At 49.0% G+C, this 22,230-nt stretch overlaps 2 non-coding genes across 2 annotated transcripts; both read left to right on the top strand.

Annotated features, from left to right (window-relative positions):
- Positions 1–9,538: 9,538 nt before the first annotated feature.
- On the top strand, positions 9,539–9,611 carry TRNAR-ACG (transfer RNA arginine (anticodon ACG)). The gene has a single exon. It is a non-coding gene; the product is annotated as a tRNA-Arg (tRNA).
- Positions 9,612–10,379: 768 nt separating this feature from the next.
- Positions 10,380–10,452, top strand: TRNAR-ACG (transfer RNA arginine (anticodon ACG)). The gene has a single exon. It is a non-coding gene; the product is annotated as a tRNA-Arg (tRNA).
- The last annotated feature ends 11,778 nt before the right edge of the window (positions 10,453–22,230 follow it).

Genomic DNA, 22,230 nt, shown 5'->3' on the forward strand with positions numbered 1-22,230 from the left:
GAGGCGCCAAGGGGTCGGGGAACAGAGGTGACGTGGACCCGGACCAGCGGTAACTGAGGTAAGTTTTTTTTTATATTTAATATTTAATTCCCCCCCCCCAACAATTTTACGCCGCACCACTTTTAAAAGTCACCAGCCACCACTGCTCACACCCATAAAACGTAGCTGCCTAGATTTATGGAGAGAATAGTCATCTCTATAAAAAGGGTTATAGTTTAATGAATAGTTAGCATCTATTTTATTGCACAAAAGTCTGCGCTGCCTCATGTCTATTAGCCGCTGTACATTCCTCATAGGTTTTCAAACATTTTACAACACATAACTTATCATTCTCCTGAAAAGCATTATACGAAATATGACGAGATAATGTCTTGGTGCGTCCTGAAATGGAAAAAGAAACTCCTTCTGGAGTAAATACTCTACCTGTAATCTCCAGCGCTCGCACGTCCGATGACCTCCTGCACGCCGAGAGGCAGAGTAACATGGCTAACTTAGCTGACAACTGCTTTCTGGATAAAAGTGAGTTAACCAGCCATTTGTTAAATAGTTCTAAAACCAAAGACACGTCCCACAACCCAGTGTATTTGGGTTTCGGTGGGTTAGCCACCCTAATTCCTTTAAGCAATTTGCACACCACTGGATGCATGCCTATTGGTTTTCCATCCAGCTGAGCATGGCCTGCTGAGATCGCTGACCTAAAATTATTGACCGACCTATAGGCCAAACCCTCGGAAGCCTTATCCGATAAGAAATTCAGCACGTGGGGTAAGTCTGCCCCCACGGGATCCAGATGTCGTTCCATGCACCAATCCATCCAGTTCTTCCAGGCCGAGGAGTATCGCTTCCGCGTGGATGGTGCCCAGGCCTGCTTGATGAAATCACAAGTCCTGCTCGAAACGCCTGGCAGCTGCCACTGTTCCCTGAAAGCCTCCAAGCCATCAGCTGAAGCCTGCCTTCCATTATCAAGGGATGCTGTTCCTGATGAGGGCCCAGCAATAGCGTCTCCGATTCCGGGAGGAGTCTGGGTCGGTCGCAACTCCACTGCATCAGTTTGGGGAACCATGATTGTGACGTCCACCAAGGGGTCACCATGACTACTTCCGCCTGTTGCTTGATCACTTGAGACATCGCCCTCGGGATCAGCAGGAAGGGTGGGAAAGCGTACTGCGTCCCCTCCGACCAGTTCTGGAGAAATGCATCCGTTGCCAGCGCCACGGGATCCGGTCTCCAGCTGAAGAATCTGGGTACCTGATACGTTAGTCTGGATGCAAACAAGTCCGTCTTGAACGGACCCCAAATTTTCTGCAGCCATTGGAACACTTTCGGGAGCAACTTCCAGTCGCTGTAGTCCCTGAGGTATCTCGAGTTCCAGTCCGCCACCTGATTGGACTGACCCGGTAGATATTCTGCTATTATCGATATCTGATTCTCTAGACAGTAATGCCAAAAGTCCTTGGCTATTTGCACAAGCATTGACGACCTCGTGCCGCCCAACTTGTTGATGTATCTCACCGCTGACACATTGTCCAAACGCAGGAGGATACAACAAGATGTCTGCCTCGGGGACAACGTCCGCACCGCGAACGATCCCGCGAGCAGTTCGAGACAATTTATGTGAAGCGAAAGCTCCTCCGGAGACCATCTGCCACCTGTAGAGATGTCTCCGCAACGAGCTCCCCAGCCCCAACGGCTGGCGTCCGACTCTATTGTTATCTCTGAAAGAGAGCCGAAGATTGCTCGACCGTTCCAGGCGTCTACATGACCTAGCCACCATTGCATTTCGGTTCTCACCTCTTCTGTGAGAGGAATGCTGTCCGAGTACGACAGACCCTTCCATAGATGTCTGATCTTCAACTGTTGCAGAGCCCTGTAATGCAGAGGGCCCGGGAATATCGCTTGCACCGATGATGCCAACACTCCTACCACTCTCGCAATCGCCCTGAGTGAAACTGTCTGCCTGTTCAACAGTCTCCTGATCTCCTTCTTCAGGTCCTTCAGCTTGTCCTTCAGGAGGCTTAGCTGCGCTGTCATGGAATCGATCGTGAAACCCAGGAAGTCTATCACTTGAGTGGGTACCATGACTGATTTCCTGGTGTTGACTACAAAGCCCAGGTTTTGAAGCAACGTTGTCGTCAGAGTGAGGTGTCGCAAGAGTGTCTGCCGACACTGATCTACTATCAGGATGTCGTCCAGATAGATTATGAGGCGAATACCTCGTTCTCTGAGGTATGCCACCACTGGTTTCATCACCTTGGTGAAGCACCAAGGTGCCGAGGAGAGCCCGAAAGGCAGAACCAAATATTCGTACCATCTGCCTTTCCACCGAAATTGGAGATATCTGCGATGCGGGGGAAATATCGGCACAGACAGATAAGCGTCTTTCAAGTCCAGCCGGACCATCCAGTCTCCCACTTGCAGTAGATCTGTCAAAAGATGGATGCCCTCCATCTTGAAATGATTGTACGTTACTAACTGGTTGAAATCCCTGAGGTTCAAAACCAATCTGTTTCCGCCTCCCTTCTTCTGTATAACAAAGATATTGCTGCAGAAACCGCGAGGACCTTGACAGATCGGTGCTATCGCGTGTTTCTGCAGCAATTCGGAGATCTCTTCGTCTATAAAACTGAGATCTTGTTGGGAAAAATGGAGATCCGCCGGGAGCCTCGGCTGAACGGGACGCAAATAGAACTCCAAGCGGAAACCTTGAACAGTTTGTAGCACCCATGCGTCTTGTGTAAGCTCCCGCCACTGCACTAGGCAGTGCCGGGTCCTTCCCCCCAAAGGAAGAAGAGAAACCTCTGAGACTCTCACCTGACTTCTGCTGGTGCTTGAAGGTCCCCCTGTTGTTATTCGTCTGATAACGGCTTCTGTCGAACCTCCTGCGGGAGGGGTAGAAGGTTCCACCTCGGGTGGAGTCGTACTCATTCCTGCCCCTGCCGAAGTCGCCTCTTTGGGAACCTTGTTGACCTCCACGGCCCGACGAGCGGCCCCCGCCTCGACCGTCCCTGTTAAAAACTCTCTGGCTGAGAGCTCTTTTGATGCCTGACTGCGCCTTGTCCAGTGCCGTAAAGGTCCCCACATATTTGGAAACATCCTTGACAAATTTGTCTCCAAATAATTGACCCGCTGCTAGGGGTCCCGGCTCAGCGTCAGCTAGCTCGGTCAAATTACTGTCCATCTTCATGAGCAGCGATTTCCTTCTTTCTGACGAAATGGCACAATTCGCGTTGCCCAGCAAGCAGATGGCTCGCTGGGTCCAACCAGCCAGTACGTCCGGGTCCACAGGAGTGGAACTCTCCTTGGCCGCTAGAGCCATCTCTAAAATCTTTTCCAATGGTCCGATTGCGTCCAACATCTTGTCCTGGCAGCCTGACCATGCCCTATCCAAACCTCGTTTGGGATCCTTTGAGAACTTCCTAAGGAAGGTCAAGAGGCTTGCGTCGATCTCTGGAGTCTCCGCAACTTTGTCTGGGATGTCCGGGCGAGGGCATTCCGATTTCAGACGGTTCCTGACTTCCCTGGGGAAGCTCCTTCTTATATTGTCGTGTATGTATGCAGCCACCACCTGAGGTGGCACCCAGTCCTGCGACCTGGGGTGCATGATTTCTGACGGATCGAAGGTGAAAGGAGTATTCACCTGGGCAATCTCTACCTGCACCTTCTTCGGAGGAGGCTGATCCTCCGAGGTATCCGTATCCGTGCCTGTGGTAGTGTCCGTGTCAGTGTCAGTATCTGCATGGACCTTGCGCTTGGACGTGGCCTTGGCGCCAGGATAGGAATGATCCGCCGTATCTGGTAGGGTCAAAAAACAAGAATAGGGTGCCAGTGCTGATATAAATAATTTAAATAAACAATGGACCAACCAGAACTCGAAAAGAGAATTCAAGAACGGGAATTGCTACTCAATAGCTTTTTATTTCAAAATTTTTAGAAAAACAGACTTGTATTTTTTCAAATGATCAAAAGGAACATATTCAAAAAAGGACACGTACAAATAGAGGGACTAGGTGTTAATTGTCAATCATTCGCTACTACAGACATATCACAGGCATTCAACAAACTTTCAAACCATTCAGGGGAAGGACTACAAGAACATATATTACAATCTTAAAATTATATATATACAATTTCTACTTCAAAAAGGGACATAAGGCCACACAGTTTTGCAATAATAATAAACAAAAAGAATTTTTTTAGGTGTACATTCTTCTCAGATAAATTTAATCTTCAAACGGATGGTTATTAGTAATGTACAAGCGGCGTGAGAAAATTAATTAAATAACCAGGCCGCTCTCGCAGATGTATTGTGGCAGAAAGCCTACGCGTTTCGAATCCCAATTGTTCCCTTAGGATTCTCTTCAGGGCCTCAAATAGTATCTAAACAGGGCACAGGAAAAAATAAAACATGAAAAATAGAAATTAATAAATCATAAGTACTGGATCAAAACCAGAAAAACAGATAAACAGATCAGGACACACTTTTATTCATAACATGTATCGAGACCAAACATCAAGGAACCTGACTGGACACACCCACCCACACACTCCGTGGCTTACCAATAAGTGAAGTCGCCGGGTTGGTGAAGGTGGATCGTACGTTGAGATCAATGAACCATATCTAAAAGGTGAAGGAACATGTCTCAGATGAATTTGTAAAAGAGTTGGGTGCAATTTGAGAACCACACAACGTTGTTATTACTTGCCTTCGTGAGGTGTTATGCTGATTTTAATATTCAATTTAAAACCCAGGGCGGCAGCGTGTTGATAGAAGCCGCCGGGATGCGGGTGTCTGCCTATTTGGAAAGAAGGTTGGGATCTTATTAGGCCATGCTTCTGTTTTAGTTTGGACGGGATGCCACAATTAAAAACTGAGCATCGTAGTAGCAATTTGGGGAACTGCGTACGGGTTTACATTGCCGGTATCTCTCTGCGGCCCCCAGAAGGAGTGTAACACTGAGCTACACTAATTAACATCGGGTCCATAACTAGGCGGCGAAACAGTCTCTTACCTAAATTGAAGTTAGACTGCTGCTTGCAGCGGAGGTAACGGTTTGACAGAGACAATCCTGAGATCACTTTTATTTTATTCGTAGACGGGAGCGGTGGGTCGGGGTAGATACGTCCTTTGAATTCCTGGAATGGAATACAGAGGTATTTAAAGTATACATCACGGTGCGTGCTGTAACTTACATTGCCTTTTCATCAGTTGAAACTCACCGTCCTATGTACGGACTTTTAATTTACTGGAACGGTTTTGACTACTGGCAACGCCATGTCGATAACTAAAAAAGTTAAAAGGCACATCTTAGTATGTACACTATTAATGACATATCGACGTTGGTGGAAAACGGCTAAAGCTCAACACTTACTTTAGTATCATGTAAAGGAACGTAGATCCACTCGCGTCTAGGTCGGCACTACCTCTGGGCGCATGCGTATAGCAGGCCCAGGTGAGACACTGTCGTTTTTTTTTAAGCAGCGCGACGGAAGCAGAACCGCCTACTCCTTAAAGAAATACGGCGCATTAAGTCAGGACTTTGACCGTGCTGGAACAGCGCCCTCGGGGAACTAGACACCCTCAAAGGCTGCAACAATACCCCTAGTGGTGCATGGGCCAACCTTCGCATGCAGGACAAACCAAAAGCATCAAATTTTAAGCTTCATTACACGCAGTGGTGGCGCATCGCCCCCGGATGGGGCAGGCTAGAAAGCACGCAAGCAAACACACATAGATTGAAGTGGCACAGCCCGATGGCTATATTACATGGAGGAGTGTCAACCTTGGTGGTAGTGCACAGATTTCATATTTACAATTTGAAGATTTCACTCAATTCGTTGAGGCCAGAAGTTGCTGTATCAAATTTTACAATTAGAAAGGCTTCTCTTTTGGAAAGTTGTAAATTCAGATCACCTCCACGTGGGTCCTTTTCGATTCTCGATATCACGGTCCATTTGAGATCACTAATTTTATGTTGCATTCTTGTCCAATGTTGTACCAATGGGGCATTTTCAACTTTTTTATTGAGTCTAGACTTATGTTGGGAAATGCGTTGACGCACTTCTTGATTGGTTTTCCCTATATACAGTCGTTGGCAGGGGCATATAACTCCGTAGACTACAAACTTAGTCTTGCAATTACTGAACGCGTTATGTTTCCAGTAAATCCCATTATGCTGAAATAGGGAACCTTCAACCGTGGATTCACAACAAAGACAAGTTCCACATTTGTGGTGTCCAGTTATAGGAGGCAGTCTCATCATTTGACGCAATGTAGGCGGTTTTGAGGCAGGCATAGCCGCACGTACAATGTGGTTGGCAATATTGTTTTCCTTCTTGAAGGCAAACAGGGGCAGGTCTCTAAGGCTCTCGTCTAATTTCTTGACTAAGTGCCAATTTTGTCCAATAATCCGTTTTAGCTGGTTTGCGTTGGGGCAAAAGGTAGTGACACATACCTGTCGCCTTACATTAGCTTTGTCTTTTCGTTCCAGTAATGTTTCTCGTGGGGTCCACCGGGCTCTCTTCATGCAATTCTTTACTAATTTTTTGGGGTAACCCCTATCGCATAACTTTGCTATCAAATTGTCAGAATGGTGATGGAAATCTTCCTTAAACGTGCAGTTCCGGCGGACTCGCAAGAACTGCCCGTAAGGGAGATTTTCTTTGAGGCTTCTGGGATGGTGCTGTCAAACATTAAAGATTTATTTCGATCAGTAGGTTTTACAAACAATGTGGTAGCCAGTTTACCTTCTTTTGGGAAAACCTCAACATCAAGGAATGAGATTCTGCTGGTGGACTGGGTTAGGCTGAATTTTATATCAGCAGTCCTGGAATTTAGCCATTGATGGAAAGCGGTCAAGGTGTCACTGTCTCCTGTCCATATCATGAACACATCATCAATAAATCGGAGCCAAGCTCCGATATGTTGATGGAAAGGGTTGTTAGAGTGTATATAGGCATCCTCATACATAGACATAAAGAGCACTGCCAGCTCCGGCGCAAAGGGGCAGCCCATGGCTACCCCTTTAATTTGATAATAAAATTCTCCATTGAAACAAAAATAGTTTCTCTTTAGGGCAAATGATGCAAGCTCTACCAGGAATTCGGTTGGTACTCGCACTGGTCGAGATCTTAGATCGAAGAAGTATGACAGGACCGCAACCGCTTCGTCCTGAGGGATCTGTGTGTACAGGGATGTCACGTCTAGGGTGACTAAAATATCCCTGTGTTCACGGTAGTTGATGTTAGCCAATTTGTTGATGAAATCCGTGGTGTCTTGTAAGTAGGATCTCACCTGACACATAAATTCCTTTAAGAAACAATCCACGTATTTGGCAATTGGCTCAAGCAGGGAGCCACATCCTGCCACGATGGGCCTGCCTGGCGGATGGTATTGGTCTTTATGGATTTTAGGTAATACGTAGAACATCAGGATTTTTGGGTATTTGATCTTTAAATACTCCAGCTCTTTTGGACCAACAAATCCTTCCTGTATTATATTAAACAGTTCGTTTTGAAGGTCTGTAGTAGGATCTTTACCTATCTTGCGGTAGCAACTAGGGTCGTCAAGTTGCCTCATTACTTCTGTGGTATAGTTATCGGTGTCCCATATTACTATGGCACCGCCTTTATCGGCCTGTTTAACTATTACCGAAGTATCATTTTTTAAGTTGTTTAATGCAGACATCTGCTTTTTGGTGGTATTGAATTTCACAAACTTTCTTTGTTTTTCCATGGCTGAAATGGCAGAAAGGACACTTTTTTCAAAAGTAACAAGTTCTTTCGGAATTTTATGCGCAGGGGGGCAGAAAGTGGATCTATTCCTTAAACCAGTCACTTCCGCCGGTTTTTGAATGGGATTGTCACTAAAAAATAGAGTGAGCCGCAGTTTTCTGCAGAACTCAATAAAACTTCATTTTCACAAAGTCGGTTCTTTTAGAAGGTACAAAGGATAGACCCTTTGCCAGAATGCCTTCTTCTTCTTGTGTAAGTACCTTTTTAGAGAGGTTAAAGATGGGTGACGCTTTTAATTTTTGTAATGCTGGCGTCGTGTTTTCATTTCCCATGGGATTGTATATCTCGCCCTGCCTCTGGGGCGCGTCTGGCCTCTCCCTAAAAAATGAGGGTTAGAAGATTGAACCTGTTGTTGTTGATTAGTGTTCCAATTCTTATTCCGGTTGGGGCGGTTGTATCTGGTAGGGTAGCAAGGGCCTGTGCATGAGGCCATGTGGCAGTGTCAACAGCCGGTTGACTGGAAGTGGATGCTTCCGCCTTCTTCTTTTGCGGTTTGTTATAGCCATGCCTCTTGGCAAAGCCCTCCAATTGTTTCCTGATTGGGCGAAGGGCTGTGGCTAGGGCTTGCTGCACTGTTTGTGGGACCGTAGTCTCCGTAGCCCTATTGACGGACGACTGTACAGACGCGTCCAGTGCGATGACTAAATTGTCCTGAAGGACAGCCTCCTGCTGTCCATCAAACACCTCCTCCTCCGCATACTCTTCATTGTACTGACCCCACTTCGACATTTCAGGGGTGGTTGGTCCTGCACGTCAATGAAGATTTGCCAAAGCACTGTTCAGCCACTAGGAGGGTCAAGGGGGGGTTAGCCCTGCAAGCACACTGAATTTCACGAAGTTCAGAACCCCCTCAGCAAAGCTGTAGTCACAGGGGCCAAAGACCCAGGCCAAAACACTATCCACAGAGCGTGTGCGCACTCTAATCACTGGCCACAATATTTTACAACCTTCACAGGCGTTTCCTTAGAGCAGAGGGGCCACCGGTAACTCTTCGTGTAAAAAACGCTATGTCTGACAGTTTGGGATTCGCGCCGTGACGTGCAGCCCAAACGCGACTGAAATCCTACTAAAAAGGAGCCCAAATTCAGCGCGTTTGGACGCACGCCGCGGCCGTGAGCCACCCGGACCCTACTCGCGTCACCGGCCTATGAGGGATGCCGATGCGCATGCGCGAGACGCGCCTACGGGGAAACCAGCCGGTAAAAAGGCTCTTAGTGTGTATTTCGGTGCCCGTCTGCCCCCGGTCAACGACCGCCGCTACCTCACGCCACTAGGCGTATCAAAGCCACTGAGGAATGATTTTAGACTCGCTAGGCGCCGCGACGCTAGCGAACATGCACAACACCCTCCCTGAAGTACCGATTACCCCACAAGCAGGTAAACTCGATAGACCAACATGTGCATCAACAATAACTCGTATGCTATAAATGGGTAATTTTTAGCCACTCGTTAATCCCGTTAACATATTTTCCATTATTAATCCCATTAACATGAGCAATATTTGCTAACAGCAGAGGGAGGAAACAAAGTGCACTTAGCTCTTGCTGTGAGCAGCAAAGAAAGAGGAAGATGGCGGCAGGCAGAGGCCTCTTATGGACTTGGGGGGCGTGCCTTGGGGCTAGTCATGATGGGATGTGTAGTTGTTTAACGTTTATTAATGAAAAGCAAGCATTTTCATTGGCTGCTGTGAGCTTCAATAAAGATAGAGAAGCATAATTTGAAGCCTCCGGTCCTGCAATGGAATTGAGGGCCAGTGGCGCAATGGATAACGCGTCTGCCTACGGAGCAGAAGATTCCAGGTTCGACTCCTGGCTGGCTCGGCAGATCCTTTTCATCCAGTCCAATTACATAAATACAATCCTGAAGATCAGAAATAAAATAAATTACGGTGTTTAACCAACACTTGAACAAAGAGTCCGGCTTATTAATTTATATATATTGGAAAAAATAATATTTTAATTTTAAGAGTATTAGGAGCATCCCTGAAAGCTCGGTTTAATTGTAATACGGGTAACTGTCGGTTTGAGAGCACTCAGTAATGGTAAAGTAAACACGAATAGCTAAATGTACTGCTTAGTGTCAAGGTATCACGGATGAAACGAAATCTAATGCGCACTTAAGGAACACGTATGTAGGTGCTAAGGTGCATGATCTAGAAAGTAGAAACATGAATAACTGAAAGCAGTTGACGCCTGTTCCCTATTTCAATGCATCGTGTACCGCGGCGCCTGTGCCTTCGCTGTGCACTGTGGGGTAAAAGCCAGTTTAAAGGAGAGCTCTGATTGGCTGTGTGGCCAAATCTAAGCGTCTTCGATCCAGTCAGAAGAGCCGACATGAGTTCTGGCCAAAGTATACAATACGCCTCCAATGATTGGTCGATCTCCCGAAAGTGCATAACGTTGTTGAAACTATCCAACATTCTATGAGTTCCATACGTCCTTTCTCTTCTCTTTGCTGCTGTTGTATTATGCGTTTGGCTTTGAAGTACACGTTCATAATAATACCCAAAACGTTATCATCCTCACGCTCCCAAGCCACCCAGAGTTTTAATACTCTAGGACTCTGCCCCGTCATGTCAGTTCTATGGCGGGCCAGTGGCGCAATGGATAACGCGTCTGCCTACGGAGCAGAAGATTCCAGGTTCGACTCCTGGCTGGCTCGGTAATTTCTTTTAGCACCTTCAGTCATTTAAATATTCACGTTTTCCCAAATATTTAGATTACAAAAAAACACTTCGTGGATCATATATTCTTCAAAATTACAAGAACAGTTATACCAAAAAATGAAACAAGTGAACTTTGCCGTGGTCTGAGCTTTTTATGTATTTGTGTGGCATTTAAACTTTGTAAAGAATAACACATATTCATGAAAATACGCATAACAGTTTCTTTGGTTACTCAGTATTTTCATTGTAAAATGAACATATTTCTCTAGGGTCACAGCATGGTTAGAAAAAAAAATTGACATGACATGACAATAAAGAAATGAGAATTTGCCAACAACCCATTTAAGAATAAAAAAATTAATTCATAGTAAGTCCAGCATTTCCTGCGAGGGAAATAAACAAAAGGCTTTGAGAACCTTCCCCATCACACTCTACTCCAAGGGGGAGTCCATTTGAAAAAGACTGGGGGGCATATTTACGAGTTCTGGCGCATCTCTGCATATCAGCAGAGATGCGCCAGAACAAATGCGTCACGCAAAACTACCCTAGCGTTACGGCAGAGGCGCCGCATTTACAATGCGGCGCACCGTGGCGCAACGGTAGGCAGATGCGTGACGCATCTCGTGACGTAAGGGCGGCGCATCGCCGGAGTCGCGTCGCAAGCGCGACGCAACTCCAGCAATGCTCAGGGCCGCCCAATACTTAACATGCTGCGTCAGTCCTTACGCCTGCTTGAAGCAGGCGTAAGGACTTGACGTAGCAGCGTCGCGGAAGTGCCTGCGTGAAATCTTGTAGATTTCACGCAGGCACTTTTGCAAGGCGCGCAGGCGCCGGAACGCCCACACTGCGCGGGAACGCCCCCATTGTGGCGCTGGGCTTTATAACGTGACGCATCTCTCCAGATGCGTCACGTTGTAAATGCCTCGCAGGGATGCGCCACATTTACGCCGCTGTTGCGTCACGCAAGGCGGCGTAAACGTTGCACAAGGGGCTTGTAAATCTGCCCCTGGAAACCTCAGTTGCCAATTAAATCATATATTACATTTATTGATTCTTGTAAAGCAGTACCTATGCCAGTTTTTCCAAAACAGAGGGTCTCTACCCACTGGTGGGTCACAAGCTGATTTTTCGTGAGTCAGGGAAAATCTGAGCAATAAAAAGAAATGTCTTTAAATTCTGCGTTTATCTTGTCACATTTGCCAGTGTTTCAAAGACAGAGGTCAAATGTCGGGCTATGTCTTCTGAAAAATTGCTGTCTACTGTTATAGGTAATTCCATGTATCCTCTGGCACCATTGTTAAACCATGCCAGCGCCACGGTATCCAAATAGTCGGTGATGTCTGAGTGCGTTGCGTATGTATGAGAGGTGTAAAGTGATTGGTAAAAGTGGGACATAGTTTGAAGTATGTTCTGCGAAGTTCTGACCACCTCCCCAGCACCCGGGTGTATTTCAGGGATATATTCGGAACCCCTCGGAGAACGGAGCAGGCCCGCCAATGTTTTTCCAGCTCGATCCCCCTCTCTGTAGCGCCTACCTTGTGTATATTTATGCATGTACGCCGTTTCTCTCTCTGCCTCCTCCTGGAATTCTGTCAATTTTGACTGGAGTTGAGGTGTAGCTTCAATGGATGGGGTATTATGGATTTCTCTTTCTAAATTCTGGATATCACGTTCCAGCTGTATTAACGTGTTACTTATGGCTTTAAGTACTCCCGATTTTAGCGCCATGCACTGTCCCCTAGTCACCAACTTGAAAGCCTCCCAGAGCGTCTCAGGTGAGTCTACTGAGCCCTCATTTAATGTGAAATATTCAACTAGTTTCTCCCGTAGTTCTTCACGAAAAACCTGGTCCAACAGTGCTCTTGTATGGCAGTGGAGTTTGCAATTATCAATAATCTAGTCTAGACCAAGCATTCCGATACTGTGTTACACATGTGCCCTCCCTAGTCGTCGGGTGGAGAGTTCTCCATGTGTTTATGAACTGCAAATCTTCTACTATACCCGACAACGTCTCTGCTGCTCCTGGATGGTGTTCACGCAATGCTCCCTGCCTGTCCGCTGTGGGTGGCATAACAACATTGAAATCTCCCCCCCACAATATCGCTACCTCTCCCAGTGCTTGGATCATCTGCCAGATGTGATGGAAGAAAGCCGGGCTGTCCGTGTTAGGACCATATGTGTTTACTATGACAGCTGGGGTGTTGTATAGTGTACATTGAAGCAGGATATATCTACCTTCGCTGTCTAATGTCGAGTGATGTGTCTTCCATTGCAGTCCTCTGCATATAAGAATTACTACGCCCCTTGAATAATTTGAGTAGTTAGCTTCCACCACCTCCCAACTCCTGTTATGTCTGAGAGTGCTCCTAGCTGTGGAATCTAAGGGGGTCTCTTGTAATAAACATATATCCACCCCATGCCTCACTAAATATGAGTCAATCAGCCTGGCCTTCGTCCTATCATTTAAACCCCGAACATTCCAAGAGAGGCATGTGATGGGCGTCATCAGTAGTGCATGTGAAATTTACATTGGGAAGCACCTCTTTCCTCTAGTGTGGCCGATGGTTGCATATCTACTCTCACAGTGATGACAGTGTGCAGTGCAGTAAGTGCCCACAGTCGGTCTAGCGGCAGACATGAATAGGAGTAATTTAGGCACAGCAGACTCTTGAGACCTGGTATTTGACATGGCAGGTAAGTTAAACAAAGAACATTCCCCTCCCCCCTCCACACACACCAACCCCCCAAATAGGTTGTGAATCTCCCTCCCTCTTTCCCTTGAGCTGTAAACTGTTGATCACAGTTTTTGAACTTAAGGGAATCATCCCGTGGGGGTATGTGAGGCCACCGGCAATACTCCCCTACACTTTTGGCAGGGTGGCCGAGAAAACGACACGCTACCTTAGTCCACGAAAATTAACCTGTCGTACAGTCCTATAGCAACCAGCTGATTAACCCATTCAACCAGCTTTTGAGTAGAACGCCTACTAATGTTTGATCAGCATAACCATTGCCACGGGGAGCCCACATAGTACAACATTACATTTTATTCGTATCTAACACTTATCTCTTCTTCCAGCGTACATGTCCTGGATCATCACAAATTGTCACTCAGAATTCTCTCAGTTTGTGAGTCACTTGCTGACACTCGTTGTTTCTGATCTTTTGTCAACTGTTTAGCGTATGCAAGTGCAGCCTTAGCATCCGTAAAGAAGGTAGGCTTCCCGTCTCCTTAAACTCTTAGTTTGGCAGGGTAGATCAAGGCGTATTTGGTCCCAATCTGTTGGAATATTTTCTTTTCAGGTATGAATTCTCGTCGGGCTGCCTGCACCTGTAACGTAAAATCTGGGTAAAGGGCTATGTTATTGCCTTTGTATTGTATATCCCCCTTCTCTCTTGCTAGTCGGAGAATCGTGTCCCTATCTCTGTAGTTAAGTACTCTGGGCAGGATTGGTCGTGCCGGCACTTCTGGTCTCGGTCGCGGTCCCAACGTACGATGTGCCTGTTCTATGAGAAATGTAGCAGATAGTTCCGGCTCCAAAAGATCTTTCATCATTGTCTCAATGTATTTTTCCATGTTATGAATGTCCGTCATTTCCGCTATTCCCGTGATTCTTACGTTATTTCTTCGTGATCTGGCTGCCAAATCCTTGTTCTTCTGTTTTACTAACTGTAGTACTCAGTCCATTCCTCGCAGTTTCTTGTCCATGTTAGTTTGTCCTTCCTCTGTCTCCATCACTCTTGTCTCCAGCACACTCAGTCGGCCCTCCTGTTTCTCCACTCGTTGCGTTATTCTGTCCATCCTCTCAGCCAGTGAGTCCATTTCGAAGTCTATACCTTGAAGGCTGGATTTTAGGTCCTTGAACATTTCCCTTATATCATCTTCAGGTGGTGGGGTTGGGGCGCTGTCCCCGGGCTGTTCCTGCTGGCTGGCCTCACTATCCCCAGATTTATTGGCTTTCTTGTCAAAAGTTCTTTTCGGCTGGTGCGTGTCTGGTTTCCCCATTCTAGCTCTCTCTGCCTGCTGATTTGAATGTTACGATATCAATATCTCAGCCCCAGTCACCGTGTGTTCTCTCCCGGCGTCGTCAACGCTGCACCACCTTAGCAGGTGTCTCCTTCTGTCCACAAGAGTATTTCACCGGCGTCAGTTTCATATATCACCAAATGGGGCAAATATGCTGTCGCCGCTACGCGGCGTTTCATAGTGCGCAGTGATAAGTTACAGTTTCCCAGCACCGCAGCCTGCACCACCCGTCCCCGCAGTGGAGCGCTATCTTCTTCTCAACAGCCAGGGGGTCTGCTGAAGGACTGGACTTTTTCTAAGGTCCAGCGGTGCCAGGGAACAACACCTAAAACCTTCGTGGGATACCTGTTCAGCGCACAAATGACAGAGACACGGGACACTTCCTTCGGCGTCAAAGATCTGCGTTTATTACTGCAGGGAGGCAAAAGTCACAAGAAGTACAACAGAGTGTAGGTTCTGAGAGTCTGCTTCAAATTGCAAATGTGGATCGCTCCTTTTATACATATTTTCGTCATTGCACAACATACGAACAAAAGGTTACAACTCAGTTCCCACAATAAACTTCAAAAGGACTTCTTGAAACCCGGAACATAATTACAGTAACATTGCCGGTTCCCAACTGTAAAAGCACATCTTCTCACCGTTAGGCACATTCCACTCTAGTTGTAAACGGACGAAAGAAAGAGACAAGAACAGCTGCAAGGAAGACAGACAACAGTAGAGAAAAGAGTGTGAGGGTAATATCGGAAGCATGATCACAGGATCAAAGGATTCGATCCTAGCACATGCACGGCTGAAACAATAGACCGGCACGGCAAGATTACCCTCAAGCGGAGCCATCTGCCTTTGCAATGTCATACCCCTGGTCATAAAAGACGCATGAAAGGAATATGCGTCTTCCGTAAGGCTTGGGAACTAAGGGTCATGACGCGGACAGTTGCCTGTTCGCTGACTATGTGAGGGCAAGAAACAAAATGGATGCTGTATCTAAAATGGAACCCGAGGGTTCAGATGAAGAAACGCGTAAATAAGGCAAACCCTTCCAAGTAGTGTAACGAAAACGCATACACTTACTAAACTCGTCATTTACGGTTCATAGATACCAAACTTGCCCATATTCGATCACGCCCAAAACATCATAACGATTCTCACGGAACCTCACTGCCTTTTCACCTTTTGTGCCAATGTCTCGAAACGGCACCACCTAATTACAAGCAGAGCCAGCACACCGCAAGTCAGGTCACCCTCAATGTATCAATCAGGTGTTTTCGTTTCACAACCCTGTGCCTGAATGCACGCTTACAATCTGCGTAGCCCTACAATGTCAAAGTATTATCGACTGAACTCCCAGCAGCATGGGTTTACTCAATTCTTGCGCCCACCTCTTGTGCAATCCAGCGCGATTTCAGGCTCCAGTCCACCCTTCCACAGCAGCCCCAGACACTCTACACAAAATGGCCGACGCGCTGGTTCAGCTTGATATTGCCCCTGCACAGTGTTAGGGGACGGGTGACCTTAAACTGATTCCTGCAGTTTAGGGCTTAGCCAGGGCTTTACTGGCATCTCCGTCAGAAGCGCACATCATTTACCCCGGAATCCGCCAGAGCCCTCGCACTTCTCGCCGCGATCGGGTTGTCCCGGCTGGGGCTCTCCGTGTCCTGCCTCCACTCTCCTCACAGCCGCATGTGCCTCCAGCCCACTCCTCGGTCACACATTGCTGGTCCGGGTATCTATCGAGCTCCAAACCACTGCACCGACGCGACATCCGCTGACACTCCTCCGACGTCCCAGTGCCGCGCTACGAGGTTGCGCCAAACTTGAGCTCCCGGCTTCACACAGCGGTCGGAATATTAGGCCCCTACTCAGCGAGGCAGCTCCGACCGTCACGTCTACAAGTCTGCCAGAGGAAACAGGATCTCCGTAGATGGGCTCTCTCTGGTCGCGTTTTCCTTGTTTTGGACTTCGGTCCAGCGTGCCATGCATGGATATTTAACGGATTTTGCCATCTCACCCGGTGGAGCCGCTCTAAAGTGCGGCCATTCCGCAGCTCAGTGAAACCACATCCCCCAACCATCAGTATGCAGATTAATGCAGATTTCACCTCTATCACACACAGCACTTCCTGTGTTGTAGCTGTCTGAAAAGTATACACAAAATGTATTTGTTACCCATGCCTAGATGTGTATTGCAAGCAGGCTGCAAAGCACAGCGAGTCATAAGCACAGAGAAAGGCCCACTTTCTAAAAGTGGCATTTCTAAAATAGTACTGTAAAATCCAACTACACCAGTAAGCAGGATTTATCACCACTTTTCTTAGCATACCAAAAATGGCAACATCACTCCTTTCAGGTCAGGAATTAGGACATAAGTGTGTATGTATATGTAATAATAATCATAATAATAATAATAATAATAAACCACTTAAAAAGCGCCTGGTTAAGCCAACTGGTGTGTCCTCGCCAGTGTTTAAATGGGAAAAAATAAGTGCAGGTACTCTTACAATGAGCTATGAGTGTAATAAGTGGGCGGGGCTAGGGGCGGGGCTAAGGACAAGACATACAAGACACTTATACTACGTGGCTGATTACTTATATATTCTTAAGTGCGCAATCACAGAAACACTCAGCAATGCTCACACAAGCATTCCCAGAATGTCCTTTAAAATACCTCCCTTGTGTCTTGATTTTCTCCCTCTTTCACTCGCTTTTCTCACTCACACACACAAACATACGCAAACAAGCAGTCAAACACCCAGACACATGCCATGTAGACTATCATTCAAAAGACTTTGGTGGGCTAAAGGCCATTTTACACCCTTTATCTCCCGCGGCTTTCTTAATTGCTGCTGTCAGCGGGATGCCTGGATTCGAGTGTGTGCACACATACACACCATGGTGTGAATGTGATTGACAGCACAGGGCCTGAATGGACCCTGCTCTGTCAAACACAGCGTGGTCGGGCACATCGGACATTATGCGAATGAGCCCTGCCGAATAGTTTAGAGGTGGCTCCGCTTTGGTAACAGAGGTGCTTTGGCTGTCAGACAGCCTCCTTCGTGCTTGTGCGCCAAAGCAACAATAAGCCTACCTTTGATAAGTACCAGTACTCTCCTTGGCAGCAGAGAAGTGCCGGTACTCAGAGGGATAAAAATGAGAAGTGCCGGGACTCAGTACCTGTGAGTACCGGCCCATTTAAAGCACTGGTCCCCGTGCTGGAAACTACTCTCTAGCAGGCTGGATGGAACAAGAGCTGTGAAACAGGGGCAAGACAGAAAAAACCCTCACAGCTGGAAAAGCCAAGTTTTCAATCTTTTTTGGAAAAAGATTTCCGGTGGCTCAGCTCGGAGAAAGAGGGGTAAAGCATTTTAGTTTTTGGCTGCCAAGTAGCCGAATGAGCAGGGGTGGAGCTTGCCAGCGACCAACATGGCCGCTTGAGCCTTGAGCTCCATATCGTTGTACGGTACATCCATAATTATCCTGTATCAGAGCTTGGCTACGGGGGCGTGGCTGAGCACGCAATGGCGGAGGACGTGCCTGGGTAGAGCTCCGTGCTGAGCTCCCCTTTCACAGGCCAATTCTCCATTTCTATTGTCCGGAATCAGCCTAAATCCATAGCGGAGCTGTGCGGGGCAATCTCCACCACCCTACCGACTTTGGGGCCGTGGAACCGTTTTTGGCCGCTCCGGTTGCGGCGTGGGCTGGCTGCCTCCCTGCTGGTTCCCCCGGCCGACGCTCACATCTACGCAACCCGGGGATGGACTACAGACGCAGGGCCCTGCTGCTGAGGCCTAAGCCTGGAAATCCCTGGGGCAGACCTGCGGTGCTACCTGTGGACCTGTGGACCAGCCGACCGGACGCCCTCCGCCCTGATCCGGGGTGGGCGACGGATGCCTCCCCCCGAGGGAGGGGGCTGCAGCCCAGGCCTTGCATCCTCGGCTCGGCCACAGTGCGGGCCTCTCACTTGCCGCCTGCGAGTGCGCCTCCCCGGGGGAGCGAAGTGGAGCCTTGAGCCCTACACCCTCCGCTCTGCTGCAGTTGGGGCAAGACTACCGGAGTTGGCGGCGGATGTCCCCCCGGAGCGCGAGGGCCACGCTCCGTGCTAAGGCGTCTGGGTGCGGCCGCCATTTGCCATGATTGACTGCCTGGGGCGGACCGGGAGGCCCCTGTGACTGTCGGAGCTGGGAGGGAAGCCGGCTGGGACCGGGGATATCTGCCTGCCATTCCACGCTCCTGCTGCCTGCGGGGGACGCCTTCTTGGACGTATCGGAGGGTGCCGGTCACGCTGGAAGGGAGCGCCCGCCACCCCACCCTGCTCCTGCCCTGCCACTGCCCTTTGGCCGCACGGACTGGCAGTGACACTGTCCTGCGCCCCCTGCGTGCCCTGGCACTACTAACTTCAGGGTGCACTGCCCCCCCTGGGACTCGGGGAAGCCACTGGGCGCGATCACACCACGACAAATGCTGCATTGCCCATGTCTGGGGGAACTAGGACGAGGACCGGTGCCGGTGGTATACAAGTCAAGGGGAAGATGGAAAAAGTGGCGAAATCGACTGATCAGGAACAGACTACCTCCAAATTGGACGCGATGTTGGTGGCGATGGAGCGGTTGGAGGAGTCGATGCAGCTGACCCGCACCTCTCTGGAAACAAAAATCGATAGTGTTGCCATAGACCTCATGCACTTGCAGGCTGACCACGGGAAGCTGACGGACCGCGCCTCCGCCCTGGAGGCCACCGTGAATGACATTACACCCAAGGTTGCACAAACGGACAGGCATGTGCAGGACCTCCTCAACCGTGTAGAATTCCTAGAAGATCGCGCGGAGGATGCGGAAGGGAGGGCGCGAAGAAATAATGTTCCCATTGTGGGCCTGCCGGAACGATGGGAAGGCAGGGAACCCGAACTTCACATGGAGAAATGGCTGCAGAGCCTGCCACCAGATGGCACACTCTCACAACACTTTGTGGTAGAGCGGGCTCACCAAGTGCCGACCCGGCCGCCCCCGGCGGGATCCAACCCCAGGCCCATGCTCATCCGTATCCTGAACTATCGCGACCGCGATGCAATCTTGCAGGAATCCAGGAAGCTGCCAGAGATACGGGTTGAAAATGTGAAGATCATGCTCTTCCCTGATTAAAAAATCCGGTTGCAGCGCCAGAGACATTCTTTCTTGGCGGTCAAACAGCGGCTCCACCAGCTGGCTCTGAAATACTCCCTCCTTTTCCCAGCGCGGCTGCGAGTGGTGGCCCAGGACAAAACTAATTTCTTTAACACCCATGACACAGTTGAGGCATGGCTGGACTCTGGTGTGGGTACGGATCCCAGCGCGACGACATCGGCGTCACCCTCACGGCGCTCTCGAGGATCCCGGCACCGCCGCAGATGCGAGTCCTCGCCAGCCAGGCGGCTGCGCAGGGAGATGGAGGCGGGCCCCCCAGCCGATCTTGTCCACAGTGGGCGGCAGGAGGCCCTTCGGATGGTGGCGGAGATCAGCGGCTCCTTGGATACAGACGCCGCCTTGGAGGCTAGCCCACGTGAGATGCCCAGTGACAACAAACACATTTACGGATTGCCAGACTCGCAAGTGTCGATGGAATTACCGGATGTCACTCCGCAGACTGCTGATCTAATCCACTGATGATGGAATGGACTGTCGGGTATGCCTTACCTGTTTCCGAGAGTCACTACTGCTATGTTGGGCCCGGCCTCCACGGGGCACCTGTTGGGCACGGAAAGTAGGGCTTTGACCCCTGGCTGATCCTTGTCTTCCACCGGATTGGCACAGTGAGTATTATCCTGGGTGCCGAGACACTGGGAAAGCTCTGGATCAATTTGGTGATTGGGGAATTGGGCGATGAAGATGACCCTGCCCTTGGGGGTGGGTGATGTGACATGATTTGCTCCTAGGCGATACCTGGCTGCGAAGCACCACCCCTGGTGGGTCTCAGTCTCCTGCTCGAATGAGACATGGTTGTGCTTGGGCTAACTGGCATGAGACGCCTGTGTAGGGGGAAACGCCCTCTACTAGCTTACACAACACGCCTGTTACGGTCACGTCGATTGCACAGTGAGCCCCCCTGGACTTAAGACTTCATTAGCTCATTAGAGTGTTTCGACGACAACATGTTCTGCTGTCGACCTTTTGGCATTGTTTTGTTGTTTTACTTGTTTATAGCATTGGCTGATTTATTTCTCACTTTAACTTTTTTTACACACGCCCTAAGTGTGCACGCTGGCCTTCTGATGCTAACTGTGGATGTGTGGCTTAGCGGGATGATTATGGAGAATTCCTGGAAGTGCTATGTCGGTGATTAAAATATGCACGTGGAACGTGCGCGGCATGCACACGCCGTCACGCCGTTATCAAATCTATTTATATCTTAAGCGGCACCACGTGCATGTAGCCCTCTTGCAGGAAACTCATTTAACTGGCCTGGAAACACAGACGTTGCACCCTAGATGGCGGGGGCAGTTGTATGCTACTGGGTACTCGGCCTATGCGTGAGGGGCGCTGATCTGGGTGTGCCCCGGGGTCCCATATGCACTTTCCCATTGCAGGGTGGATTCGGAGGGTAGATACGTGGTCATCCATGGCAGGCTGGATGGCCGCCTGATCGTCCTTGCATCCCTTTACGCCCCCGACACTGAGCAAGGAGACTTCTTCACGCGGCTGTCGGCAGTGCTGGCGCCCTGGCATGGTGTTCCCTTGGTGCTGGGAGGTGACTATAACTGTGTCTTGGATGTCGCCCTCGACCGCTCCTTCCCGCCCTTAACCAGTGCACCGGTAACTGGGGCCATGAGGGCACTCACAGACTGGACGTTACAGTGGGATCTACACGATGCCTGGCGGAGTCGTAATCCACACACTAAGGTTTACTCTTACTATTCAGGCGCACATACATTACATGTTAGGATGGACAGATATATGCTGACTAGTGACCTTCTCCCCAATGTCACAGACACTTATTACATGGGCCGCACACACTCCGACCATAATCCTCACATTCTAGAATTAGTTTCAGAGTGCCCACGTCCTCCAGTGCCCACCTTGAGGCTCCAGCCTGATTTGCTACTGGACGCCCCATTCCGTGATGTGCTCTCGACTCGTCTTTTACAATATTTTGATGAAAATAACCACACTGCCTCCACCCCACAACTCGAATGGGACGCATTCAAAGTTGTCACGAGGGGTCAATGTCTGGGCACACAAGCAGGTATGCAGAAGCAAATAGACAAAGAATTGACACGTATTGAGTCTAGCTTATTGCGAGAGGAACGGGAGGTGGTGGAGGGTGATGAGGGGCCATTGTTGGCGACCAGAGAGGCACATGCACGTCTGCTTGACAGGCTGAAAAATTTGAACTACATGGCCCACTCGGCACGCACCCATCATTTAGGGGACAAACCAGGCAAACTATTGGCGTGGCTGATCAGGCAAGAAGCCCGGACCACTCCAGTGACGTCAATTTGCACTAAGCAAGGCACCACTGTGTACACACAGAGAGCCATCCATGATGCCTTTGTGGATCATTATACGGACCTTTATCGGTCCCGATTGCAGGCTTCACCTGCTGATATAGCGGAGTATCTCTCTGCTCTACCCTTGCCTGAGATAGATGATACGCAACGCGACGAGCTTGGCGCACCATTGCCGTCCGAGGACCTGCGAGTAGCAATCTTTTCCTTCTCTAATGGTAAATCCCCGGGGCCTGATGGGCTACCTGCTGAGTTTTAAAAGCTTATTCTA

The sequence above is a fragment of the Lissotriton helveticus genome, chromosome 5_1 (assembly GCF_964261635.1).
Source record: "Lissotriton helveticus chromosome 5_1, aLisHel1.1, whole genome shotgun sequence".
Taxonomy (NCBI): Eukaryota; Metazoa; Chordata; class Amphibia; order Caudata; family Salamandridae; genus Lissotriton; species Lissotriton helveticus.